General features: G+C 38.6%; 1 protein-coding gene across 42 annotated transcripts in view; it reads left to right on the top strand.

Moving 5' to 3' along the window:
• Positions 1 to 26,805, top strand: part of FHIT (fragile histidine triad diadenosine triphosphatase) — a 1,534,178-nt gene that overhangs the window by 723,493 nt on the left and 783,880 nt on the right. For 2 of the 42 annotated variants that reach the window (XM_078351381.1, XM_078351380.1), the window contains exon 2: positions 17 to 24,905. The exons of 39 other annotated variants lie outside the window; for them this stretch is intronic. The gene's annotated coding sequence lies outside the window, so the exon portion shown is untranslated. The remainder of the gene's footprint in view (positions 1 to 16; positions 24,906 to 26,805) is intronic. One more of the 42 variants, XM_078351382.1, reaches the window with a different exon arrangement.

Here is a 26,805-nt window from a genome sequence, read left to right as displayed (position 1 = left end):
TTTCTGTCATCCATAGCTATTGCTCTGAGAATATCCCCAACCCTGCTGTCATAGGCCCTCCATGATGGCTCCCAGATCTTCCAAGCAATCACAGAATTAATGTCTACAGCCTCAAGACCCTGCTCAGTAACAGTGTCAGCTTTCAGGTACCCTACCCTTTATTGAACATTGCTTCTGAACAGTCCTGCAGTTAATATTGGTTGAATAACTATAGGGTTACTTGGAATCAGATACAAGAGAAGAGTATCTTTAAACCTGGTTAAGATGTTTTCTGAACAGCAGAATCAAAGGTAAACACCAAATCACAGCATACATGAGCCAGGCCCACAATAATGCTATGGTGCCTAGAACACACCGGTAACATAACAGAGACTCAGTAAACATGCTGATGGAGTGAGCATCTCAAATATAATCTTTTAGCTTAATCACAGGAATCAGGCCATTGTTCAGCAGGTCCCTGCTGCTGTGGTTTCCTCATCATTTAACAAAGATTTATATTTAAATTGAAAGACCATTGCATTTCTCTTTATGTTTTAAGTAGCTGCAGGGGCCTTGTCAGGATTTTCTTTTTTAGCCTTGCTTCCTTCATAGAACATCTGCATTTGGATCACAGAATGTTGGCTTCCCAGATGGTCTTGTAATAGCTGAATAAAAAACCTTTAATACTTGGCATTTATAACAGGTACTTAGGAGATTCATCCAAATTCTGTTTGCTTTGGCTGGAGAAATAGATTCTCTTGGTAATGAACTTGAACTCTGTCGCCTGGTTATATCTTTGAGATAGCAGAATAGTATAGACAGAATTAGGAGGAAAGATTGCTGTATAAATAGTTGAGCATTAAAGACTTTATCTCTGACTTGTCAGAGAACGAGCTCAACACAGGACTATTTTGTATGATAAAATGTGATGATGAAGTGTTTTGAATTTATGATAGGCTGATTTCTCTATTAGCAACTTGAGATAGCCAGGCACTGCAGGAAGCTCCAAGCATCGAGTAATTGAAAGGCAAGTTCAAGATAATGTTCAGCCTGTTGAGGTATACATAACTGTACCTATTAATTGCTGCACCAAAGAGCTGCATTTTCTTCAAACCATCTTGAAAGAATGTGACTTCGGAGATAAGCCTTCCAGGTGTCCTAGAGCAGAACTTAGAAGTCTCTCAATTGTTGCTTTCATGGGTGGATCCCCTTCTTGGATACTGTTTCCACATTTGATGTTTCTGACTCTGAGCAGTAATTACACTTAAAAAGAATGATAATTGTGCAACCGCAGGAGCCAGCCTGAGTCAGTTTCTCATTCTACCTTAAGGAGCTCCGGAGACCTCCTCAGTGTGTTCTTGCTTATGCCTTTATTCATGAGGCTCTTACATTTGTGCCCACATGCTGGGTACAGAGACAGCAATGGGAGTGTAGAGCGGCACTTTGACTTGCCTAGTGAAGTCTCTTACTCAGTCCCTTACTAGCCAGGAGCTTGTGATCAAGTCACCAAACCTTTCTGTAGATTGTTATGAGGATTCGATTAAAGAAAAACCAAAAGAGATCAGTCAACAGTCTGACATGCAAAGTCCTTAGCAAATATTAGTTCTTATTTATCCTACACCTTGTGTTTATAGCAAGCCAATCTGCTTGTGATGGGTTACTTAATTAGAAATCATTTGACAGTATCTAAACAGTCACTCCCAAAGTTGCTGAAAAATTGACAATTTGTAGTTGCATTTTGTAATGGCTCTCTTAGAAAGACCAATAGGGCAGTGGTTTTAATTGAAGCACAGTTAAACTGACTTTGTTGTGAGAAATTTTAGTAGTTTAGGTTATTGGCGATACTAATAATTTTTGAAAAATTAGCTGTGGATCTAAGATACCCAGGAGACAATTGGCAATTTGAACACTTGCTTGATAGTTAATACTGTTATTTTGTGTCATTGTTAATTTTTAGGTTTTTAAGATATATAATAGTTAATGTTTTAGGTATGCTTTAAAAGGCAGAGTTTTTTTAGTCCTTGTTTTTAGAGAGAGAGAGATAGAAATTCATAAGCTGTAACTATAGGATGTCTCTTACATGCTTCCAAATGATATAGGATGGGGGAGTGTATAAGACTAGTTGAAACATGACTGGACATGAATTGATCATTTTTGCAAGGCAGGTACAAAAGGATACATGTTACCCACCCATTTCTGAATGTGCTTGAAATTCTCCATAATAAAAGTTAAAAAGCAAAATAGGTTAGGGACCTTGAAACCCCGTCGTTATTACTAGTTATGGGTGATGTATTTATCATGAGCTCCGTAGCAGGTATAACTAGGTTACCATGGCTGAGTTCATGGATATATTAGCTGTTGGCTAATAGGACTAGAATGTATCTACAGATGAGAGAAGGGTTCCTGTCTGTTATTGCAAGTTGACCCAAAATACATGATTAAATTCATTGGAAGATTAAATATGCATTATAACACATCTTTTTGATAAGGAGAAGTGTTTTGCCTTTGTTTATCAAAAGCACATCTTTGAAGCATAAAAGGGCTTATATTTGAAGCTATTAAGATTTACTAGCATCTGGAATATTACCTTTAATAATTAATGGAGGAGACATCAGAGCCGCCCTTCTCTGACCTATAGATCTTTAGCTATCGGTGAAAGAACTGATAATATGCAATGCTTTCTTTGCCTAACCTGTCAGGCCCCTTTGGAGGTATCCTAAATTTGCTGATGGATCCTAAACTGACTGATTAATGTTTGATGTTAGGAGCTTCGGGGAATTGTTCAAGGGATAATGGTTGTTTGTAGTTCACAGGAAATAAAGACTTTTTATGATCAGTTCAGCTCTCTTTGTGACTCTCTATTTTATGACTGAATAATGCTTTTGTAAAAAAAAAAATGAAGTACATCTGACATATGACCTCATCTTTCTTGTCCTCTAATTAAAAAACAAACACAAAATTTCCTATAATTCTAGCCCTGAATTACCTGTTTTCTATTCTTGTTTATATATGCTCTCATTTTAAGTGTTGTTTAAATATTTACTATTTAAACAATGAAGAAATAATATACTTTTCAGTTCCTATTAGAGTGGGCAGCATATATTAGTTAGTGGAAATAGGCACTGTGAGGAGGCTCTTCTAAAGCAGGTGTGCAGAAGTGTCTCCTATAATGTGCCACTTCATGTTGATCAATATAATCTTAGACAAATGACTGATGATAGGGAAACTGTTCTTTGAAATAACTGTACTTTTGACTCAGAAATAGGCTTTTCGTTTATTTTTTTCTGTGATCTCACTGCAATTAGTAATTAGTAATCATAGGTTGGGGTCTATATATGAAAACATGAATGATCTCTGGATCCCTCATTATTCAAGGAATTTCAAGGTGTTTGATTCTAGAGAGTTGTCCATTTTTTAAAAATATTAATTTACATTACGCAATACGTGTACAGAACATGCAGGTTTGTTACATAGGTATATGTGTGACATGGTGATTTGCTGTACCTATTGGCCTGTCCTCTAAGTTCCCTCCCCTTCCCCCCACTTTCCTCTTTTTCCCCTCACTTCCCAACAGGCTCTGGTGTATGTTCCTCTCCCTGTGTCCATGTGTTCTCATTGTTCAATTCCCACTTATGACTGCAGCATTTGGTTTTCTGTTCCTGTGTTAGTTTGCTGAGGATGACGGCTTCTAGCTTCATTTATGTCCCTGCAAAGGACATGATCTTACTTCTTTTTATGGCTGCATAGTATTCCATGGTGTATATGTACCACATTTTCAGTCTATCATTGATCGACATTTGGCTTGGTTCCAAGTCTTTGCTATTGTAAATAGTGCTGCATTAAACATATTTGTGCATGTGTCTTTATAGCAAAATGATTTATATTCCTTTGGGTATATACACAGTAATGGGATTGCTGGGTAAAATGGTATTTCTGGTTTTAGATTCTTGAGGAATCACCATACTGTCTTCCATAATGGTTGAACTAATTTACATTCCTGCCAACAGTGTAAAAGCATTCCTAAACAAAACAGCTTCACCAGCATCTATTGTTTCTTGACTTTTTAATACTTGCCATTCTGACTGGTGTGAGACATCTCATTGTGGTTTTGATTTGCATTTCTCTAATAATCAGTGATGTTGAGCTTTTTTCCATAAGTCTGTTGGTCATGTAAATGTCTTCATTTGAGAAGTGTCTGTTCATATCCTCTGCCCACTTTTTGATGGGGTTGTTTCTCATAAATTTGTTTAAGTTCCTTGTCAATTCTGGATATTAGACCTTCGCCAAATGGATAGATTGCAAAATTTTCTCCCATGCTGTGGATTGCCTATTCACTCTGATGATAGTTTCTTTTGCTGTGCAGAAGCTCTTTAGTTTAGTTAGATCCCATTTGTTAATTTTGACTTTTGTTGCAATTGCTTTTGGTCTTTTCATCATGAAGACTTTGCCCATACCTATGTCCTGAATGGTGTTGCCTAGGTTTTCTTCTAGGGTTTTTATGGTTTTGAGTTTTACATCTAAGTCTATAATCTATCTTGAGTTACTTTTTTGTATAAGGTATAAGGAAGGAGTCCAGTTTCGGTTTTCTTCATATGGTTATCCAGTTTTCCCAGCACCATTTATTGAGTAAAAAATACTTTCCCCATTGCTTGTTTTTGTCAGGTTTGTCAAAGATCAGATGGTTATAGATGCATGATGTTATTTCTCAGACCTCTGTTCTGTTCTCTTGGTCTGTGTATCTGTTTTGGTACCGGTACTATGCTGTTTTGGTTACTGTAGCCATTTAGTGTAGTTTGAAGTCAAGTAGCCTGATTCTTCTAGCTTTGTTGTTTTTGCTTAGGATTGTTTTGGCTATACGTGGCCTTCAAAGATACCATATGAAATTTAAGGTAGTGTTTTCTAATTTTGGAGGAACAGCAATCGTAGTTTGATGGAAATAACAATTCAATCTGTAAATTACTTTGGCCAATATGGCCATTTTGATATTGATTCTTCCTACCCATGAGGAAGAATCGGTATCTTTTCCATTTGCTTGTTTCCTCTCTTATTTCCTTGAGTAGTGGTTTGTAGATCTCCTTGAAGAGGTCCTTTACATCCCTTGTTAGCTGTATTCCTAGGTGTTTTATTCTCTTTGTAGCAATTTTGAATGGGAGTTCACTCACGATTTGTCTCTCTGCTTGTCTGTTGTTGGTGTAAAGGAATGCTTGTGGGTTTTGTGCATTGATTTTGTATCGTGAGACTGCTGAAATTTTTATTTTAAATATAAAATCATGTCGTCTTTAAATAGAGACAATTTGACTTTCTCTCTTCCTATTTGAATATACTTTCTTTCTCTTGCCTGATTGCCCTGGCCAGAACTTTCAATACTATGTTGAATAGGAGTGGTGAGAAAGGGTGTCCTGGTCATGTACCAGTTTTTAAACAATGCTTCCAGTTTTTGCCCATTCAATATCATACCGGCTGTGAGTTTGTCTTATTTTTGAGATATGTTCCATCAAAGCCTAGTTTATTGAGAGTTGTTAACATGGAGCATTGTTGAACTTTATCAAAGGCTTTTTCTGCATCTGTTGAGATAATATCGTGGTTTTTGACTTTGGTTCTGCTTATGTGACGGATTACGTTTATTGATGTGCATTTGTTGGACCAGTCTTGAATTCCAGGGATGAAGCTGACTTGATCATGCTAGATATGTTTTTTTCATGTACCTCTGGATTCGGTTTGCCAGTATTTTATTGAGGATGTTTGCATTGATGTTCATCAGGGATATTGGCCTGCAGTTTTATTTTTTTCATTGTGTCTCTTCCTGGTTTTGGTATCAGGATGATGCTGGCTTCATAAAATGTGTCAGGGAGGAATCCCTCCTTTTCAATTGTCTGGAATAGTTTCAGAAGGAATGGTACCATTTCCTCTTTGTACCTCTGGCAGAATTTGGCTAAGAATCCATGTGGTCCTGGGCTTTTTTTGGTTGGTGGGCTATTACTGCCTAAATTTCAGAACTTGTTATTGGTCTATTCAAGGAAATGACTCCTTCCCGATTTAGTCTTGGGAGAGTGTATGTGTCCAGGAATTTATTCACTTCTTCTAGATTTTCTAGTTTATTTGCATAGAGGTGTATATAGTATTTTCTGACAGTAGTTTGTATTTCTGTGGTGTCAGTGGTGATACCCCTGTTACCATTTTTTATTGTGTGATTTGATTCTTTTCTCTTCTTTGTTATTCTAGGTAGCTTTCTATGTATTTTGTTAATTTTTTCAAAAAACCAGCTCCTGGATTCATTGATTTTTTTTTTTTTTTGGAGGGTTTTTCATGTCTCTGTCTCCTTCAGTTCTGCTCTGACCTTAGTTATTTCTTGTCTTCTGCTAGCTTTTGGATTTGTTTGCTCTTGCCTCTCTAACTCTTTTAATTGTGATATTAGGGTGTTGATTTGAGATATTTCTAGCTTTCTGAAGTGGGCATTTAGTACTATAAATTTTCCTCTTAATAGTGCTTTTGTCTCAGAGGTTCTAGTATGTTGTCTCTTTGTTTTGGTTGGTTTCAAAGAACTACTTGATTTCTGCCTTAATTCCATTATTTACCCAGGAGTAATTCAGGAGCAGGTGGTTCAATTTCCATGAAATTGTATGGTTTTGAAGGAGTTTCTTAATCCTGAGTTCTAATTTGATTGCAGTGTGGTCCTAGAGACTATTTGTTATGATTTCAGTTCTTTTGCATTAGCTGAGGAGTGTTTTCTTCCAACTATGTAGTCAATTTTAGAATAAGTGCCAGATGGCACTGAGAAGAATGTATGTTCTGTCAATTTGCAGTGCAGAGTTCTGTAGCTGTCTACTAGGTCCACTTGATCCAGAGCTGAGTTCAAGTCCTAAATATCCTTGTTAATTTTCTGTCTTGTTGATCTGTCTAATATTGATGGTAGGGTGCTAAAGTCTCCCACTATTATTGTGTGGGAGTCTAAGTCTCTTTGTAGGTCTGGAAGAACTTGTTTTATGAATCTGGGTGCTCCTGTATTGGGTGCATATGTACTTAGAATAGTTAGCTCTTCTTGTTGAATTGTTTCTTTTACCATTATGTAATACCCATCTTTGTCTTTTTAGATCTTTGTTGGTTTAAAGTCTGTTTTGTCAGAGACTAGGCTTGCAATCTCTGCTTTCTTTTGCTTTCTATTTGCTGGTAAATTTTCCTCCATTTCTTTATTTTCAGCCTATGTCTGTCGTTGCCTGTGAGATGGGTCTCCTGAATACAGCACATGGATGGGTCTTGACTCTTCACTGATTTGCCAATCTGTGTCTTTTAATGGACAGTCAGCCTATTTACATTTAAGGTTCATATTGTTATGTGTGAATTTGATCCTGTCATCATGATGCTCTCTAGTTATTTTGCACACTAGTTGATGCAGTTTCTTCATAGTGTCATCGGTCTTTATATTTTGGTGTGTTTTTGCAGCAGCTGGTACCTGTTTTTCTCTTCATTATTTACTGCTTCTTTCAGCATCTCTTGGAAGGCAGGCCTGGTGGTAATAAAATCCCTCAGCATTTTCTTATCTAGAAAGGACTTTATTCCTCTTTCACTTATGAAGCTTAGTTTGGCTGGCTATGAAATTCTGGGTTGCAAATTATTTTCTTTAAGAATGCTGAATATTGGCCCCAGTCTCTTCTGTAGAATGTAGAATTTTTGCTGAAAGGTCAACTGTTAGTCTACTGGGCTTCCCTTTGTAGGTGACCTGGCCTTTCTCTCTGGCTGCCCTTAACATTTTTTGCTTCATTTCAACCTTGGGGAATCTGATGATTATGTGTTTGGGGTTGATCTTCTTGTGGAGTATGTTAGTGATGTTCTCTGAATTTCTTGTCTTGCTAGATTGGGGAAGTTGTCCTGGATAACATCCTGAAATGTGTTTTCCAGCTTGTTTCCATTCTCCCTATCTCTTTCAGATACTCCAAAGTCCCGTATTTCTTGGAGGCTTTTTTCATTCCTTTTTACTCTTTGGGAACCTCCACCTAGATTTAAGAGGATGTATGGAAATGCCTGGATGTCTAGGCAGAAGTCTACTGCAGGGGCAGAGACCTCATGGAAAATCTCTGCTAGGGCAGGGCAATGGGGAAATGTGGGTTTGGAGCCCCCACACAGAGTCTCCACACAGGGTCCACACTGGGGCATTGCCTAGTGGAGCTGTTAGAAGAGGGCCATCATCCTCTAGACCCCAGAATGGTAGATCCACCAACAGCTTGCAATGTGCACCTGGGAAAGCCAAAGACACCCAATGCCAGCTGTGAAAGCAGCTGTTGGGGGGGGAGTGAGAAGGCTGTACCCTGCAGTGTCACAGGGTTAGAGCTGTCCAAGGCTCTGGGAGCCCACTTCCTGCATGAGCATTCCCTAGATTTGATCCATGGACTCAGAGATCATTTTGGAGCTTTAAGATTTGATGACCACCCCACTGGGTTTCAGGCTTGCATGGGACCTGTGGCCCCTTGGTTTTGGCCAATTTCTCCCACTTGGAAAGGGAACATTTACCCAATGCCTGTACTCCCATTGTATCTTGGAAGTAACTAACTTGTTTTTGATTTTACAGGTTCCTAGATGGAAGGGACTTGCTTTCTCTTAGATGAGACTCCGAACATGAACTTTTGTGTTAATGCTAGAATGAGTTAAGACTTTGTGGGACAGTTGGGAAGGCATGATTGCCTTTGGAAATGTACAAAGACATGAGATCTTGGAGTGGCCAGGAGTGGAATGATACGGTTTAGCTGTGTCCCCACTCAAATCTCATCTTGAATTGTAGTCCCCAGATGTCAAGGGAGGGACCTGGTGAGAGGTGATTGGATCATGGGGGCAGTTTCCCCCATGCTGTTCCCGTGATAGTGAGGGAATTCTCATGAGATGTGGTTGCTTGATAAGTGTCTGGACTCTCCCCTGATGGCTTTCTCTCTCTCTTCTGCCACCGTGGGAAGACACCTTGCTTTCTCTTTGCCTTCTGCCATGATTGTAAGTTTCCTGAGGCCTCCCTAGCCAAGCAGAACTGTGAGTTAATTAAGCTTTTTTTCTTTATAAATTACCCAGTCTCTAGTAATATCATTATTGCATTGCAAAAATGGACTCATAAAGCATAAACCAGTATAGTCATATGTATTATCACTATCAAGTTTTATGTACTTTATAGCAGCAGCCCCTAATCTTTTTTGGCACCAGGGACTGGTTTTATGGAAGACAATTTTTCCACAGACAGGGATATAGGGGGTAGACAGTTTTGGAATGAAACTGTTTTACCTCTGACAATCAGGCATTAGTTTGCCACAAGGAACATGCAACCTAGATCCCTCATATACACAACTCACGACGGGATTCATGCTTCTATGAGTATCTAATGCTGACTCTAATCTGGCAGGAGGTAGAGCTCAGGCAGAAATGCTCACTCACCTGCTGTGCAGCCCAGTTCCTAACAGGCCACAAATGGGCACTGATCTGCAGCCAGGGGGTTGTAGACCCCTGCTGTACATAATTGTATATGCAATACTTTTATATGATGGGCAGTACAGTGTTTATTTACACCAGCATCACCACAGACACATAAGTAATTCCTATTGCTTAGGATGTCACTAAGCAATAGGAATTTTCCAGTTCAGTTATAATCTAATAGGACCATCATCATATATTCAGTCAGTTGACTAAAATGTCCCTATGTGGTATGTAACTGTATATATTTGTGCCCCTTTCTCTCCCTACCACACTACAAGTTTTCAGTGCCTCTTGACCATTGTATTTTGGATCAATTGGCATGATAGTCTTCTCCTAGGACACTCAAAACTTTGTTTCTGAATATTTGCAAATGCTTTTGAGCATCACTGCAAAATGCTGTAACTTTGATGTCAGTTAAGGGACAAAGTCATATTTCCTTTCTTCCTTTGAGAATCAATAATGTGGTCATACTTGCAGAGACAGGCACGTCTGAACCATGGGCAAGCAGTACATTATTTTCAAATCTCTTTTCTCCCTAAGGCCCCTCAAGTCTAGTCCTCTTTGACAGTTTCATCATGAATGTTCTACAGCGTTGCTGTCCTGAGCAACCTTAGAAAAGTTTCCTGAAAAACAATATAATTAATACAGTGCCTTTTACTGGATCCCATCTGTAATTCCCAGAGCAACAGTTACATTCCATTTCATTTCAATACCACACTCTGTTCTATGTGGCTTGGATTTGATATGTGGTGTGATTATGCCCTTTGTGTCATTGGGAATTTTGAGTTTGTCTTTTATGAATACTTTCTCTGTGCCTTCAACATACTCTTGTTTCATGTATTTGTTCATTTATTTGTGCAGAAATAAATGGAGCACCTTTTATGTGTAAAATGTTTTGCAAGGTAAGTGAAGCAGTATGCACCATAGTGGGAGAAAGGGTTCTATGTAATGTCTGTAATATAATGCCTGGCACATAAATGGTCGTGATTTTAGTGACATCCTTATGCTGCTACTCTTGAAGCTGTCATCATCATCATCATCACCACCATCATCACCATGATCATTATTCCTCACATACTTTTGCCAGATGCATTTTATTATTCTTTATGTACAGTGCACTTCCTTTGCTGCAAGAGGCACTAAGAAATGACATAATCATAGTTAGGTCTGGAGATGGTAACAGTCTGATCAAAGCCTACTTTGTTTTCAGTAAATGAAGTTCATTCATATTTGCTTGATTCCCTTTCCCCTGAATTTGTTGGCTAGGATTATTCCCTGATACATTGACCAGGCTGAGACCCAGATTAGTTAACCAATGGTTTTGAAGGGCCCTGGCTCTGCAGTCAACACTGCCTGGGGTCAGTTCCAGGCTCCCAATCTTGGTAACTGTGTGAACCTGATTTCCTCTGTCTCATTTCTTCATCTGTAAGTAGGACGCATAAGGCTACTACTGATTGTTGGAAGAATTAAGTTTGGTAGTGAAACAAGCAGCTCATCCAGTGCCCGGCACTTCACGAGCAATGAGTATGTCAATGCTGTAGTTTTTATTTTTGCTCTAATTGTTGTTATTACTATTTTTTTTTTATTTCCATGCTTCTGTCTGATGTGCACTTTCTCCTTCCTGGGGTGAGCAAGCAGAACTCCAGGTAGACCAAGATAGTTCACCTGTCATTTATAGCATGCACCAGGGTGGAAGAGCATTGCTCCCTATTCTTATTAGAGAAGTTTGGGTAAAATCATTATAGGTTCTGGATTGATGACTGCATCAAACTCTGAGCTCTCTGCCCTCCAAGATAAAAATACTTACTGTGATCTCGTCTTGATTCCTGAGACGTTACATGCAAGTTTGTGTTCTATATATGTTTACATCTACACGCCTATACTGATTGTTTACGTATGTATATAAAGGTTAATCTTTTGGCATGAAATTCATCTATCAGAAAAATCTGATTTTTTGCAGTAGATGTAAAATACAAACATTTATATGAAACTTTTTAACAATAGCACTGTTCTCACTGGGCTGTGTGGAGATCTATAGAAATTATTACATAGTGTGGTTAGTGTGATGGCTGGCAAAATGGTACACATTTAGTGTGTATAAGCTAATAATAAGGATATCAGAGAAGATTTAATAGAAAACCCAACACAAGAAATCCAAAGACAAGCCTTAGCACTCAAATCCAATCTCTGCATCAATCTCAAAAGAAAAGGAGTAGATGAGAAAAGGAAAAGAATGAAATATTTTCTCATTCTCTTAGTAGCCTTCATTTTGTATACAAGCCATTTTCCTGGTTTTTATTATATTCAAGGTTATGTATAAAAACATTCTTACCAGGAAATCGCATTAAAATAAGAACTGGAAAAAAGTCTATTTAAAAACCCTCAAATAGTTAAAATTGTGTCTCCTGCCCCAACCATTGGTTAATTACAGACTTTCTTTTAATTCACTGTTAAAATATTGCTCATTTTTTATGAGAAAATAAGGTGATTGTTTAAATGTGATATTATAATAAATTATTTCCTTAAAAATATTGAATTATATTCAGCATATACATGTAAACAAAACTGTATATATACAAACTGTGTGTGTGTGTGTGTGTGTGTGTGTGTGTGTGTGTGTGTGTATGTATGTATATGTATATATGTGGAGAGAGTTTCTTTGTTTTGTTTATGGTAGTATTGAGCTTTACCTGAGCCCAGTGTTTTGGAAAATAGTACTAGCTGTAGAAATCTCCCACTGTTTGTCTTCTGGAAAAGGCTTGTAAAAAAAAAAAAATCCGTCCCCATGTGTCTTGGGTAAGACTAACTGATGCCCTTTTAAGTACCTCTCACAAGGCCAGAAGCTGACTTTCCACATTCCCATTCTGCGCCTTATAAATCAGTGGAACTATTGATAATCACTGCCCAAATAATGGACCAAACTTTAGTCAGGCATCTCTCCCTCCCTAGTCCCTTAAACTTTGGCCATGCCTTGAACATTGGCATGCAGAACAACCTCTCCTCGAAGACTCCTCCTGAGAACCAGCTGACCTTGGGGAGGAGCTTTCCCTAGTCAGTGCTCCCACCTCCTCTTTCTAGCCTTGCTTACCCCTCCCTATCAAAGAATAGTCCTTTGTGCCCAACCTTCGAGCCTCTTGCACATCTCATGACAAGAGCTCTCCCCATTGCAGTAGTTTCACTCCCCTTACAGCAATTACTTTTTCAGATAAAGGTTCTCTTCTGTCGGGATTTGGTTTTAACTTGATGTTTGCATTTTCCCTCTGTGGCCTATACCTAGTTTGAGTGTTTAAGGCATCTTCGTACTAACAGTAATAGGAACTCCTTGTGTTCCAGTCTCTCTATATAGTACTTTTGACACATTAGTTCTATTTTTCTGTCTAGTACCAGGGAAATATTTTTATTTATATTACTCAGGGACACTGAGGCTCAGGTATGTTAAGTAACTTTGCAAATGGTGCATATTTCCTCAATGAGAGATGTAGGCTTGGAGGACTGCTGTGACTGACTTGACTGCCATCAGTTTTCCCACTGTCTCACTTGTATTAACTCCTTGGGGTCATAGTTACTACCAAAATGAGTAATGGTGATGACAGCTCCACCATTTTGGGAATTGTATGCCAGTTCTTGTGCTAGGTTTTTTTTGTGTGTGTTATTTCCCACATAATACAACAACCTTTGTGGCATGCTTGTATAGGGGAATCTGGGCATGAGTGGAAACAACCTTTGTGGCATGCTTGTGTAGGGGAATCTGGGCATGAGTGGAAAAGATATATTGCAGCCGAAGGGGCCTGGAAGGAGACTGTCAATAAACTGTGTTATATACCTGCATTCTGATTGTGACCCATCACATGAGGGCAGGTGTGGAATTTCCCACTTGTGGTGTCAGGACAGTGCTCGAAAAGTCAGATTTGGGAGCATTTCAGATATTGGGTATTTGGAGTAGGGTTGCTTGACCTGTATTTACATGAAAGGAACATGAGATTTGAGCAGGTTGGCTGATTGGGCCCAGGCCCATGACATTGACAAGTATCGAAATGATGACAAAACTCATACCCTTCACCTTTTGATTTTCTACAAACTACCTGGGTTCCTGGGTTGTAGCCCCTCCAGTGTCTACATCACCTGCTGCAGTTTTAAGCACCCAAGTGCGCCTCCAATTCATCAATCCTTGTTTGCTTTGCCAGGATGAGTTTCTCTAATGATGGAGCTTTGGTTTCAAAGTAGTAATCACAGTATTCAGTCTATTTTCTATTTATGTTGAGATTAATGTTTGTCACTTACCTAAAATAAATGATTGAATAAAGAAAGGATGTTTTTCAAACCTGTGGCATGCATCAGTTTAGCCAAGGAGAAAGACATTTAAGTTGCTGAGTTACTTAACTTCCCTAACCTTTACTTTGTCTCTTTATCTGTACAATGGACATCTCAGGATACCCACTTTCTAGAAATGCAGTGAAGATTAGAGAGGTGAACAGAGAGTCTCTGGCCCAGTGCCTGGCACACAGTAAAACACTTCAACAGATGTGACAACAAGGAGTAGTAATTTTTATAGTAGTTTTTCATTTTCCCCCAAGCTATCTGTTTATATCAAAGGAGTATTGTGTGTATTTCTGACATGAGCAAAGTTCTAAAGTAAGTAATGGCAGGAAACTCCACCTGGCTCATTGTATTAATCAGTCAGTTGTGTTTACGATTTAAGTAGTGCTATTTAAAAATTAGAATTGTATTGTGTTGAAAATAATACATTTGTGGAAATGATCCTCCTAACTTCTGTTTTGAAAATGTAGTTAATGTTTTCATGCCTAATCATTAATACATTGTAAAACTGCAGTATAAAAATGAATATTGTAGAATTTCTAGAACACTCCAAAACTACTCATCAGTTTAGCTCTATAAAATTGAACTCTAAACATGACTGGTGTTTTTATTATATATGAGTGTGACAGAAGCCCTTTGGGGCTTCTTCCATTCTCTATTGCTATATTCTGTTGATTTAAGATTCTGAGGCTTATTTTTTCATTAATTCTGAATTTTTCAAGTTAATGTAATATGAACACACGTTCCTTTTCCCATGGATGGAAAAATGAGCTTAATGAGGAAAATTATTTAGGCTTGCTGTACCAGAAGGAACTCCAGCCTTTGGTGCTGCTGCAGTCAGGGTTGACCCTTCCTGCCCTCTGTCTGCCTCATCTCCTTCATCTCCCTTGATTGCTGGATAAGCAGACACAGTCCCTGTCCTGATTGTGTCACTGCTGGTATTAGGACGAAAAATGCATCAGAATTTATGAAGATGTGTTTTTTCTAGTTCTGAGTATAAGGTTCTTTAAATTTCTCCAAAATCATGTGTCTCCCCCTCAGACATCTCCAGGTATTTGGAGTAGGGTTGCTTAGCCTGTATTTACATGAAAGAAATATGAGGTTTGAGCAGGTCGGCTGATTGGCCCAGGCCCATGATGTTGGCAAGTATCAAATCTCAGACCCTTCACCTTGTGATTTTCTATAAACTACCTGGGTTCCTGGATGTTATCTACAGTTCTCTGTGAGGTTAGGTCTTCACGTGCAAGTACCTCAAATCAGTATTTCCAAAAGAAAATTCTTTGCCACCAAAGCACCATCTTTGCAGTTAGTTCTATTGGTAATGTCCTTTTCATTGCAACGTATTATAAGCCTGGCAATATTTTTCTCCCTTCTCCCAGGTTGTCTCTTCAGATTGTATTCATTCTCTCTTAATAATGCCTCTCACATTCCCCTCTCTATTTCCACATACCCATCTCAAATTCAGATTGTCCCTCTCACTTGAAATATTTTTAATAGGTTCTTAATTGATTTCCATACCTCCAGCTCCCCTCAGCCCTTTAGTTAATCTTGGAACAGTGCTCATGCAAATTAAGTGCTTTAATTACTCTCTGATTTGAATTGAATTTTATCAAAGAAACCAGCTATCTGTGGGCATGGAGTGTTCGGTTTTGGTTCATATCTTGAGAGCAGAGAAGGACCACTTTCAAGTGCATGTAGCTATTTGTCAAGTTTTCTTTGCATCATTTACTGTAAATCACTTTTGTTTGTAATCAACATAATAGCTTTTCCTTTTTCAAACTTTGTAAAGGAAAGGATCAACTCTGGGACATGCATCTCATTGGTTTTAAAAGTTCTCAGTCTTTGGAAAATGAATATAATAAGAAGCATTTCTATAATACAACACTAAAGGAGATAAATGTCAGGTTGTCAGAAAACTTACATGAATAATGGTATTTGAGGCATTTGTTTTCTTGCAAATTGAGTTATAATTACTGCTATTTAAATTCACCACCCCCACCTCTACTTGGCTTGCTTAGATGTCTTTGGGATTGGGGACTTTGGGACACACAAATCATTTTTCTCTCCTGTCAGAAGTTCTTTAAGGATTAAGAACAATTTTTATTTTCCCTATGAGAAAACAAAGCATGTAAAGTTGAAAGGCAGCACACACTAGCACTGCTTTTAAAACAATATTGTACAATTCTTTGCAAAATGAAGGTGGGCATGTAGTTTGAAGATGTACCAAACCTTTGTAATACGAAAAAGTGAGCATACAATTTGAAGAAATAAATGGACCTAAAGATAAACCAGTTGTTTTTTGCCTCATTGAAATGCTTTTTCCTAAAACATGTATCTTTTCTCTTATTGTTGCTCTTTGAAAAAAAAAAAAAAAAGGGGGGCTACAAGTGCAGTTACGTTACATGGATATATTGCATAGTGGTGATGTCTGGGCTTTAAGTGTACCCATCACTTGAATAGTGAACGTTGTATCCAATCGGTAGTATTTCATCCCTCACCCTCTAAATTGGTTTAAAAGATAAAAACCGACTATGTAATTGTAGCATGCAATTAGGTTAGTAAGTTGGTAAAAATATGGTCATTCATGTCAGACTAATCCCTTTATTTGAAATATGACTCTGTTCATCTTACAATTCAATATTGGAAGATTCCATGGCCAGGCTTAGCCTGGAGGTTTCTTATTCATTTCAAGAATGCAAGCCCGTGGGCAGGAGGGGAGGGACAAGGCAGAGCAAGATGGCCAAATAGAAGCCTCCAGTGGTTGTTCCCCCTGCAGAAACCCAATTTGAACAACTGTGCACACAAAAAAGCACCTTCATAAGAAAGAAAGATCAGATGGATGATCACAGTACCTGGGTTGAACATCATATTAAGGAAAGAGGCACTGAGGAGGGTAGAAAAGACAGTCTTGAACTGTTGATGCCACCACTCCCCCATGCTCCTGCAGAGGCCATGAGGCATGGAGAAAGAATCTTTGTGCTTGGGGGAAGGAAAGCGCAGTGACTATGGGACTTTGCATTGTAACTCTGTATTGCCCTGTTGCAGCAGAAATCAACACCAGGAAGAACTCAGCAGGTACCCAAGGAGGGAGCATTTAGACTAGCCCTAGCCAGAGGCAAATTGTCCATGCCAGTGGTCAGATCCTGAGTTCCAACAAACTCCACCACCACAGGCTAAAGTGCTCTGGAGTTCTACATAAACTTGAAAGGTGGTCTAGGCCCCAAGAACTGCAAGGAAAGTCCTTGTGCTGTGCTGGGCTTGAAGCCAGTGGACCTGGGGTGTGACTGGCCTAATGAGATACCAGCTGGCCAGGGGAGTGCTTGTGATGCTCCCCATCCACTTGGCAACACAGCTCACAGCTCCAGGAGAGACTCCTTCCCTTTGCTTCAGAAGAGGAAAGGAGAGAGTAAAGAGGATTCTGTTTTGCAACTTGGATACTAGCTCAGCCACAGTAGCATAGGGCAACAGGCAGAGTCCTGAGGCCTCTATTCTGGGCCTTGACTTCCAGACAACAGTTCTAAACATACCCTGAGCTGGAAGAGAACCTGCTGCCTTGAAAGGGGGACTCAGTTCTTGTAGAATTCATCGCCTGCTGATGAAAGGGTACTCAGACGCTGAATAATCAGCAGTGATAGCAATACTTGCTGCGGGTCTTGAGTGAGACTCAGAGCCCTGCTGGCTTTGGATGTGACCCAGCACAGTCCCAGCTTTGGTGGCTACAGGAAGAGACATGCACAACTTATCTGGATAGAACCACTAAGAAATTCAAAACCTGAACAGACCAATGACAAGTAATGAGATCAACACCATAATAAAGTTGCTCAGCAAAGAAGAGCCATGAACTTTGATGGTTTAACTGCTGAATTTTAGTAAATGCCTAAAGAACCAGGAATACCAATCCTACTCAAACTATTCCATAAAACAGAGGAGGAGGGAATATTTCCAGGCTCATTTTAGGAGGCTAGTATCACCCTGACATGAAAACCAAAGACACATTAAAAAAATAATAAAGTGAAACACTGCAGGCAATTAACCCTGATGAACATTGATGCAAAAATCCTCAACAAAATACTAACAAATTGAATTCAGTATCACATTAAAAAGAGTATTCAGCATGACCAAGTGGGATTTATTCCAAGTATGCAAGGATAGTTCCACATATGCAAATTAATCAATGTAATATATCATGTGAACACAATGAAGGACAAAAGCCATATGCTTGTTTCCATTGATACTGAAAAATATTTTATAAAATTCATCCTTTGATGATTGAAAACCCACAGAAAGTGAGTATACAAGGAACATACCTCAACACAATAAAAGCCATATATGATAGACCCACAGCTAATATCATACTGAATGGGGAAAAACCTGAAAAGTTTTCTCCCTACAATCTGAAGTGAGACAAACACGCTCACTTTCACCACTGTTATTCAACATAGTACTGGAAGTCATAGCTAGAGCAATCAGATAAGAAAAAGATAAAAAGGTATCCAAATTGAATGTCCAATTATCCTTGTTTGCAGATGATATGATCTTGTATTTGGAAAATTCTAAAGATTCCACCAAAAACCTATTAGAATTGATAAACATTCAGTAAAGTTGCAAGATACAAAATCAACATAAAAAATCAGTAGCATTTTTATATGCCAACAGCGGACAATCTGAAAAATAATTCAAGAAAGTAATTCCATAATCAAGTACCTAGGAATAAACTTAACCAAACAAGTGAAAGATGTCTACAGTGAAATCTATAAAACACTGATGCAAGAAATAGAATAGGACAGACAAAAAAATGGAAAGATATTCCATGTTCATGGTTTGGAAGAATTAATAATGTTAAGATGTTCATACTACCCAAAGCAATCTTCAGATTCAATGCAATCCATATAGAAATACCAATGACATTCTTCACAGAAATAGAAAAAATAATCTTAACATTGACATGACACCACGAAAGACCCAGAATAGCTAAAGCTATCCTGAGCAAAAAGAACTGAAGGAATCACATTTTCTGACTTCAAATTATTCTGCAGAGCTATAGTAATCAAAACAGCATGGTGCTGGCACAAAAGCAGACCCACATAGACCAATGGAATAGAATAGAGGACCCAGAAATAAATCCATACATCTGCAGTTAACTCATTTTTGACAAAGGTGCCAAGAACATACATTGAGGAAAACACAATCTCTTCAGTAAGTGGTACTGGGAAAACTGAATATCCATATGCAGAAGAATAAAACTACACCCCTATCTCTTGATATATATCAAAATTCAAGCTATCAAACTTCTACAAGAAGACACTGGGGGAACTCTCCAGGACATTGGTCTTGGCAAAGATTTCTTGAGTAATACCCCACAAGCACAGGTAACCAAAGCAAAAATGGACAGATGGGATACCTTGAAGTTAAAAACCTTCTACATAGCAAAGTAAACAGCAATTTGAAGAGACAAGCCACAGAATGGGAAAAAATGTTTGCAAATTATCCATCTGACAAGGAGTTAATAAGCAAAATATATAAGGAGCTCAATTTCATAGGAAAAAAATCTGATTAAAAAATGAGCAGAGATCTATATAGGCATTTCTCAAAAGACATACAAATGGCAAACAGTTACGTGAAAAGGTTCTCAACATAACTGATAATTGGAGAAATGCAAATCAAAACCACAGTAATACATTATCTCACCCCAGTTAAAATGGCTTATTGAAGAGGATACAAAATATGAAAAGATACCCCAAAGCTAGGCAGTAACAAGTGCTGGAGAGAATGCTGAGAAAAGTGAAGTCTCATACCTTGCTGGTTGGAATGTAAATTAGTTCAAACACCATGGAGGGCATTTTGTAGGTTCCTCAAAAGACCAAAACTAGAGCTACGATACGATCCAGCAATCCCACTGCTAGGTATATACCCAAAAGAAAGGAAATCAATGTATTGAAGAGCTGTCTGTACTCCCATGTTTATAGCAGCATTGTTGACATTGAACAAGATTTGGAAGCAACCTAAGTGTTCATCAACTGAGGAATGGATAAGGAAAATGTGATACATATACAAATGCAGTACTATTCAGTAATAAAAAAGAATGACATCTTGTCATTTGCAATGATGTGGATGGAACTGGATGTTGTTGTGTTAAGGGAAATAAGCCAGACACAGAAAGACAAACATTGCACGTTCTCACTTATTTGTGGGAGCTAAAAACAATTAAAGCAATTGAGCTCATGGAAATAGTAGAAGAGTCATTACCAGAAGCTGGGAAGGGTAACTGGGGAGAGGGAGATGATTAATACATAAAGATAATTGTTACGTGTGATGAATAAGATCTAGTATTTGATAGCATTACAGAGTGACTATAGTCAACAGTAGTTTGTTGTACATTTTTAAATACTGTAAAAATATGATAGGATTATGTGTAACACAAAGGATAAATGCTTGAGATGATGTATATCCCATTTACTCCTATGTAATTATTATGCATTGTGTACCTGCATCAAAATATCTTATACCACCACAAATGTATATATGTCTTATGTACCCACAACACTTTTTTTAAAAGAATACAGGGGAACCTAGAAAGATCTAGTTCTGTTCTTTGAGTCAAGCCTTTGAGAGACAAGATCTTTTAGTGAACTCAGTTCTGCCATAGTGTTGCTTATTAAGCAGGTAGTTTTACTTGTTTATGTCTATTCTTTCACAGGATTTCAAGGGCCTATTAGGATGTGATGATGATTCCAAACTGTGCAAATAAAGGACAAATGACATGTTCTTCCACAAAAGGAGCTTCTGTTATCCCTCTTTGCCACAGACGTGCTAGAATGGCCAAAGTGGATGTTATTTTCTTAATGTTAAAATGATTTGTGAATAATAATTGGTAACTGCTACCATTAACCTTTATTGTGTCAGGCCCTGTGCCAACTATTTGATCTTGCTGCAGCAGTGTAAGGTACATATTGTGATTGTCTCCATTTTACGTGAGTGGACACTGATACCCAGAGAAGTTAAGTAAATTGCCAAAGCCAGAGTTTCAAGTGGTCTAGGTTCTTTTGATTTGAAACCAGGTCTATTTACTGGGTGACTTCTCTGGGCGTTCTGTAACCTCTTCCATGGACAGCTTGGCAAGATCATCCTTATTACAGTTCAAAATGTTACATGTCCCATCCCTTTCCCAATAAATCATGGGTTTCCTAAAGATTGTCTTCCTCTCTTCTGAGAGAGAGAAATGGAAGGAGGAGAAAGGATGGAGGGAGACAGGAGTAATGTGTATTTCATCGCTATCAATGACATTTTAGGACCAATAGGGCCACCTGAAAGGCAACATCCCACAGAATTCTGCCCACAGTTAGTGTTTCAGTGGTTAGCATCATGTGATTAAATCCTTTTAAATGCAAGTAAATCCTTATGAACCAAAAGAAGAAAAATTACTTTCTCTTCAGGAAAATAAATATAGATATGTTATTTTCCTTAGATTTGTGAAATATTTCTTCAAAAAACCAAACCTGATTCCCAAGAGATAAGAAAAACAACTTTTTTCCTTCTCGACATTCACATGAAATAACACCTAAGTATTTTAAAGTGTGAACAAATGTCCCATGGTACTCAATCGTGTGATATATCTGTCGCCTTCTGCCACCTATAATGAAGAAAAGATTTTGAAGAGAGTAGCATCATTTTTCAACTTTTTTATTCTCGAAGTTCCCCTTCTGTGCTAAAACCCGAAGAGCAAATGTGTTGCCTCCAGGTGATGAATATTGGGTAGAAATTAGCAGGAGCCACTGCTCCCTCATTGTGGCATGGCACAGAGGTGGTCAGTGCACAGCAGGCTGCAGAGATATGACTGGGAATGTATGCAGTGATACAGAGCAGGGTTGGTTTTGTGTCAGTCTGCCTATTGGGAGGACTGTGCCGTGATTGTGTGTAAATGCAGTCAGAAAAGTCTTCTGAACTCACAAGTACTGGCCCAGTGACCTCCCTGTGGCACGCCCTCAGTGTCTCCCCAGCCATCTTAGCCCGGCCCAGCCTGGTTGGCCCCTTCCTGTCTTTCCTTGCCTCCTGTTCACCACCCTCCTGTGCTGTCTGTCCTGATGGGCTGAATTCTAGTCCTCCTGCTCTCCAAGCCCTTTCCCCTGGTGGATCCCTTGCTTTTGCTTCTGCCTTGATGCTCTTCCCTCTCTCTTCTCTACCCTGCTTTTAGCTGTCAGCTCCTGTGTTAATTTCTCAGTGGCATTGTCCCTGCCTTGGTCAGATCCTCTAATTATAGATTCTTTTCACACCCCATGCCTTTCTGTCAAGGCCTTGCCCCAGGTGCATTTAACATTTGGGTTCTGATAGTGTTTGGGAGAAGAGGTAGGGTTGAATAGTTGAGCCCAGGATGCTCAAGCCATACAGCTGGCTTCAAACCAAATTCTGCCACTTAGCAACCTTGCCAACTCTGTGCCTCCTCTGTAAAGTGGGGGTGACTGTACCTCATTCTTAGAGGTGTGGTAGAGAGTAAATGAGTTGATATTAGAATGGCAGCTGATATGTAGAATGGGCTTACTACATGGTGGCTCTTTTTAATATTTGATTTAATGATTGTATTTATTATCGTTAATATTTAATTTAGCGATTATCCTTCCTTCCATTAGATTGTGAACTCCAGGCAGACAACATTTATAACTGTTTTTGTTGCACAGTGTCTCCCTGGTCCTGGTGCAATACCTTTCCCACTGTAGGCACCCATGCAGTGTTTATTTTTACTGTGTGTCAGCACTGAGTTTGGTGAACTGAAGGCTTCAACTTCCATTTCAACCAGTGGTTCTATCTGTCATAGGATTTACAGATTTATATCATGTTCTTGACAGAGATGTTGATAGTTTTTAATTGGCAGCCAGGACACTATATTTGGCCCTTTGTTCTGGGACTTTTGGTGCAAGGACTTTCTCAGCAAATGTGGCATCCTACCCAGATTCTGACCACCATGCAAGGATGAGATTGTCTTGAAAGTGTGTCCTACTTCTACTAAGCTGATGACATTCAGATTTTTGTCTTTAAGCTGCACACCCCTTTTTAATCAATTTCAAACTTATTTGGAAGCTCAATGTGTCAAACACATTCAAAATAGAGGGGCTTTGCTTAGGAAAGAGCATGGCTTGTTTGGGATCCCCCATCCTTATCCTGCCTCTGACTACCACTGGAAACCTTTGCCCTAAATAATGATGGTCTGCTTTCTAAGGCTATTAGGTGAGAAACCAACTTGGAATGCTTAATCAGCAAGCATGGAAGTAACTTGCAGAAGAAAAAAAAAATTCAACCTTTTAGTATCAAATAGGGAATAATTTCAAGTGATGTTGGGGACAGCTGCACTGTTCGTACATGCTGGAGAGAAGATCCTGCTACTTACCACACAGCCTATGATTTTGAAGGCTACTTTACAGCTGCCACCTTTCATCTTGAAGAAAACAGATTTTAATTATGACAGTGAGAGCAAGATTCCATATTGTCTTATTAGTTGCTTAATTTTATTTAGCTGACTCATTTTGTATGGGAATGTCTCCAGGGGCTGCTGGAGAGTCTCTGTTTATATAAAAGGAGAGAGATCCCAAGAGGTATATTTGTTTAAGAGTGTTGCATAATGTATTCTAGGTCTTGGGTTTGTACCATTCTCAGATTATAAATGGTAGAAGCGTATTTTTTTGGTCAATTTTATAATCAAAAGGAGAATCATTACTAAGGGTCATTATTGAATAACATATTAATAACTTGATAAAATATTCAGACTTTTTGGACCTTCCAGAATTCGTTCAAATAAGGATTTTATTTTTCAGTGTGAAGAAAAAAATTTTATTAGATATCCTAGTGAAATGGGGAAGAGTAAGTATTTTTTTCCCCTTAACATTAAGGGAATTTTCTTAAAGAAAGTGTTCTGCGCCAGGGTTGTTACATATGGTATTCTCTTTTGTTATTTTTTAAACTTAATCTTAAAATATATTTCCTTTAAATAGAATCCTAAGTTTGGGATTGATGACTAAGGATACGTTAAATTTGTATATACTTAAGTTAATTCACTACTTCCAACATGAATTATATTCTGAACAAGGAAAGAAAAAATATTTGGCTGATATGGGCCATCTGGCTTTAAAATGTAGAGAATTGTCTTCCAGCCTGCATCTATTTTAGAGTGACTATTGGATCAGAATGCCAATGAATCCAAAACAGTAGATTCACAATTTAAACTTTAATGCTTGGAGGATTGTAAATCACAGCACATATGGGATGATACATGTTTTGGGAGAAATGGATCCTCCTGACCCATTTATAAAAAACTAAAGCTGTCTGTATTCTCTGTTTATTGAATGTATTTATTTTACTCAGAAGTAAACAGTATCTAGGTTTTTAATCTCAACATTGGGATTTTTAAAAACTAAAAAATTTGTTTTGTTGAATTATCCTGCAGGATAAATGCTTAGTAATATCCCCAAAAGGTTTTTCCAAAGAAGTAATGGTGGTTCTTGATATTTTCTCATGGTTCATTTTTTTAAAAATCAATATAAAAGCAAATTTTTAAAAAAGTCTTACTTCCCTTCAAAGGAAGGTGTGATTCTAGTGGTTGGGGGTTAGTCCGAAGCCACAGAACTTCTTTCCCTATAAACCTCTCATTCTGGCAAGGCAGGACATTTGGACGAGGATTTGCTGAATTAATACAACCAGAGACTTTCCCTAATTTTAATGTTTCCCAAAATAAGTCCTGATAAGATTTGCTCCCTGAAAGGTAGGTGAGGAAAGTTTAAGACAAGTTTGATAGACATATCTGTTGAAGAAATTTGATAATTTCACATTTTTTGATACGTTAGTATGCCAGTCATGAACTTCTGAAAAGAGGGTTGTGGAGGCGAGAACTCGAAGTAGTTTTCTGAACTATTTTGACCCTCAGGTATTTTATAGGACTTTCGAGTTGCTGACTGTAACATGAGAGAAGGAAGGACATCTTGTCTGGTGGGTACATGCATGTACCTGCCTTATAGAAGCTTTTGGGGGTGATAGACAGTAGATTTCCTTGCCCATCTCCCCAACCTCAGTATATTTGAACATTTCTGAAATTGAGATGTTGTTTACAATTATTCCATGTGTTTTCTTTTTTTACTTTCAGGAAGGCTATTAATGAATTAAGGATGCCTTAACATTAAGTAAGTTATTAGGTAATACAGGTTTTTTGTTGTTGTTGTTGTTTTTGTTTGTTTGTTTGAGACGGAGTTTCGCTCTTGTTTCCCAGGCTGGAGTGCAATGGCGCGATCTCGGCTCACTGCAACCTCCACCTCCTGGGTTCAGGCAATTCTCCTGCCTCAGCCACCTGAGTAGCTGGGATTACAGGCACGCGCCACCATGCCCAGCTAATTTTTTGTATTTTTAGTAGAGACAGGGTTTCACCATGTTGACCAGGATGGTCTTGATCTCTTGACCTTGTGATCCACCCACCTCGGCCTCCCAAAGTGCTGGGATTACAGGCGTGAGCCACCACGCCAGCAGTAATACAGGTTTTAATTCTAATTTGTTCATCATGCTCAGTCTACTGATTTTGCAAGAAAAACTGTATTAAATGAAAAGAATGAATGGAAAAAGACTATTTTGTGGGCAATATCTTTTATAATCAGCTTTGTTTTCTAGAATATTTGGAATCTGGTTAAAAAATAAAATCAGTCATGCTTTTTGGCAGCTTACTATGGTTTCAACCCACTGCTAAGTGCTTTGTACATGTGTATTATGTATCTATGGTAGGTACTGTTACCACATTTTAAAAGTGAGGGCAGTGAAACTCAAAGAGGTCCCATAATTTATCAACCTTAATAGCTGATGGAGAATGATGTTTCAGTCTCAGGCAGTCTCATTTCCCCAAACCCACTCTTTGTTTTAGTTAACTGAGCATTGACATTTATTTATTTTGTGTATACTTTCTTTATACCTTTGCATTATGGCATATACCACAGATTTCTGGAAATGGGTTATTATTAGAATCACCTTGGAAGCTTTGGAAAATTACAAATTCCTGGCTCAACCCTCAAAATAGACTTACTCACTAGCTCTGGGATGCAGCTTGTATTTTTAAACATTAATGTAGAAGCTCCAAGTGATTTTGATGAAGCTAGAATTGGGCATGACAGTTAACGTATGATTAAAAAATGCTTTTCTTTCCACCAGTAATAAAAATGGGTTGGGCACTGTGGCTCATGCTTGTAATCCTGGCACTTTGGCAGGACAAGGTGGGAGGATCACTGAGTCCAGGAGTTTGAGACCAGCCCTGGAAACATAATGAGACTCTGTCTCTGCAAAAAAATAAAACAAATGAGTCAGCTGTGGTGGTGCACATCTGTAGTCTCAGTTTGCTTAGGAGGCGAGGGTGGGAGAATCCCTTGAGCCTGGGAGTTCAAGGCTGCAGTGAGCCACAGTTTATGCCACTGCACTCCAGCCTGCGTGACAAAGTGAGACCATGCCTCTAAAAAAGTACATAGTAGAATGCACATAGCCCCCAAACCATGAAAAACATAATTGAATGATGTATGACTCCTGTATCAGCTTTAGACATCTAGAGTTGGCAGTCAAGGTGTGTTGAGAAAGCAGATGGGCATAAAAACCTAAAGCTGCTGGGTACCTTTGCCTGAAATGTGTAAGGGTGCTTTCATGCCTCGATCCATACACTCTTCTTGATGTATTAAAAGCCTTCATTAAGAATAACCTCAGTGTAAACTGTCGTGGATGGATTTGGGTAAGATGTCAACACATACATGATCTTCCACTCTTCAGCTCTGATATCAATACAAAGCAAGTCTCTCTAATCTGTCTCCAAATAGCTATAGCTTCCTTGATCGGGTCTAATAATAGGAACAAGCCCATGGGGATTAAAAGATTCCATGCTTCTGCTGCTGCCATTAATATAATTGCTATGATCTAGTGATCCATGGGGAAGTCGAGTTAAATGCTAAAATCTTTGGGGCCAGAGGCTAAACAGGTTAGTTCTATCATTAATGTTGTCTTTAAGAAGGTACATAGTGTTCCCCAAAATGTGACTTTGCAGAACTGACAACTATGTCT

Source organism: Callithrix jacchus, chromosome 15, assembly GCF_049354715.1.
Source record: "Callithrix jacchus isolate 240 chromosome 15, calJac240_pri, whole genome shotgun sequence".
NCBI classification, from domain to species: Eukaryota; Metazoa; Chordata; class Mammalia; order Primates; family Cebidae; genus Callithrix; species Callithrix jacchus.
Note: the sequence above shows the minus strand (reverse complement) of the source record. Positions and strands in the feature narration are given on the sequence as shown.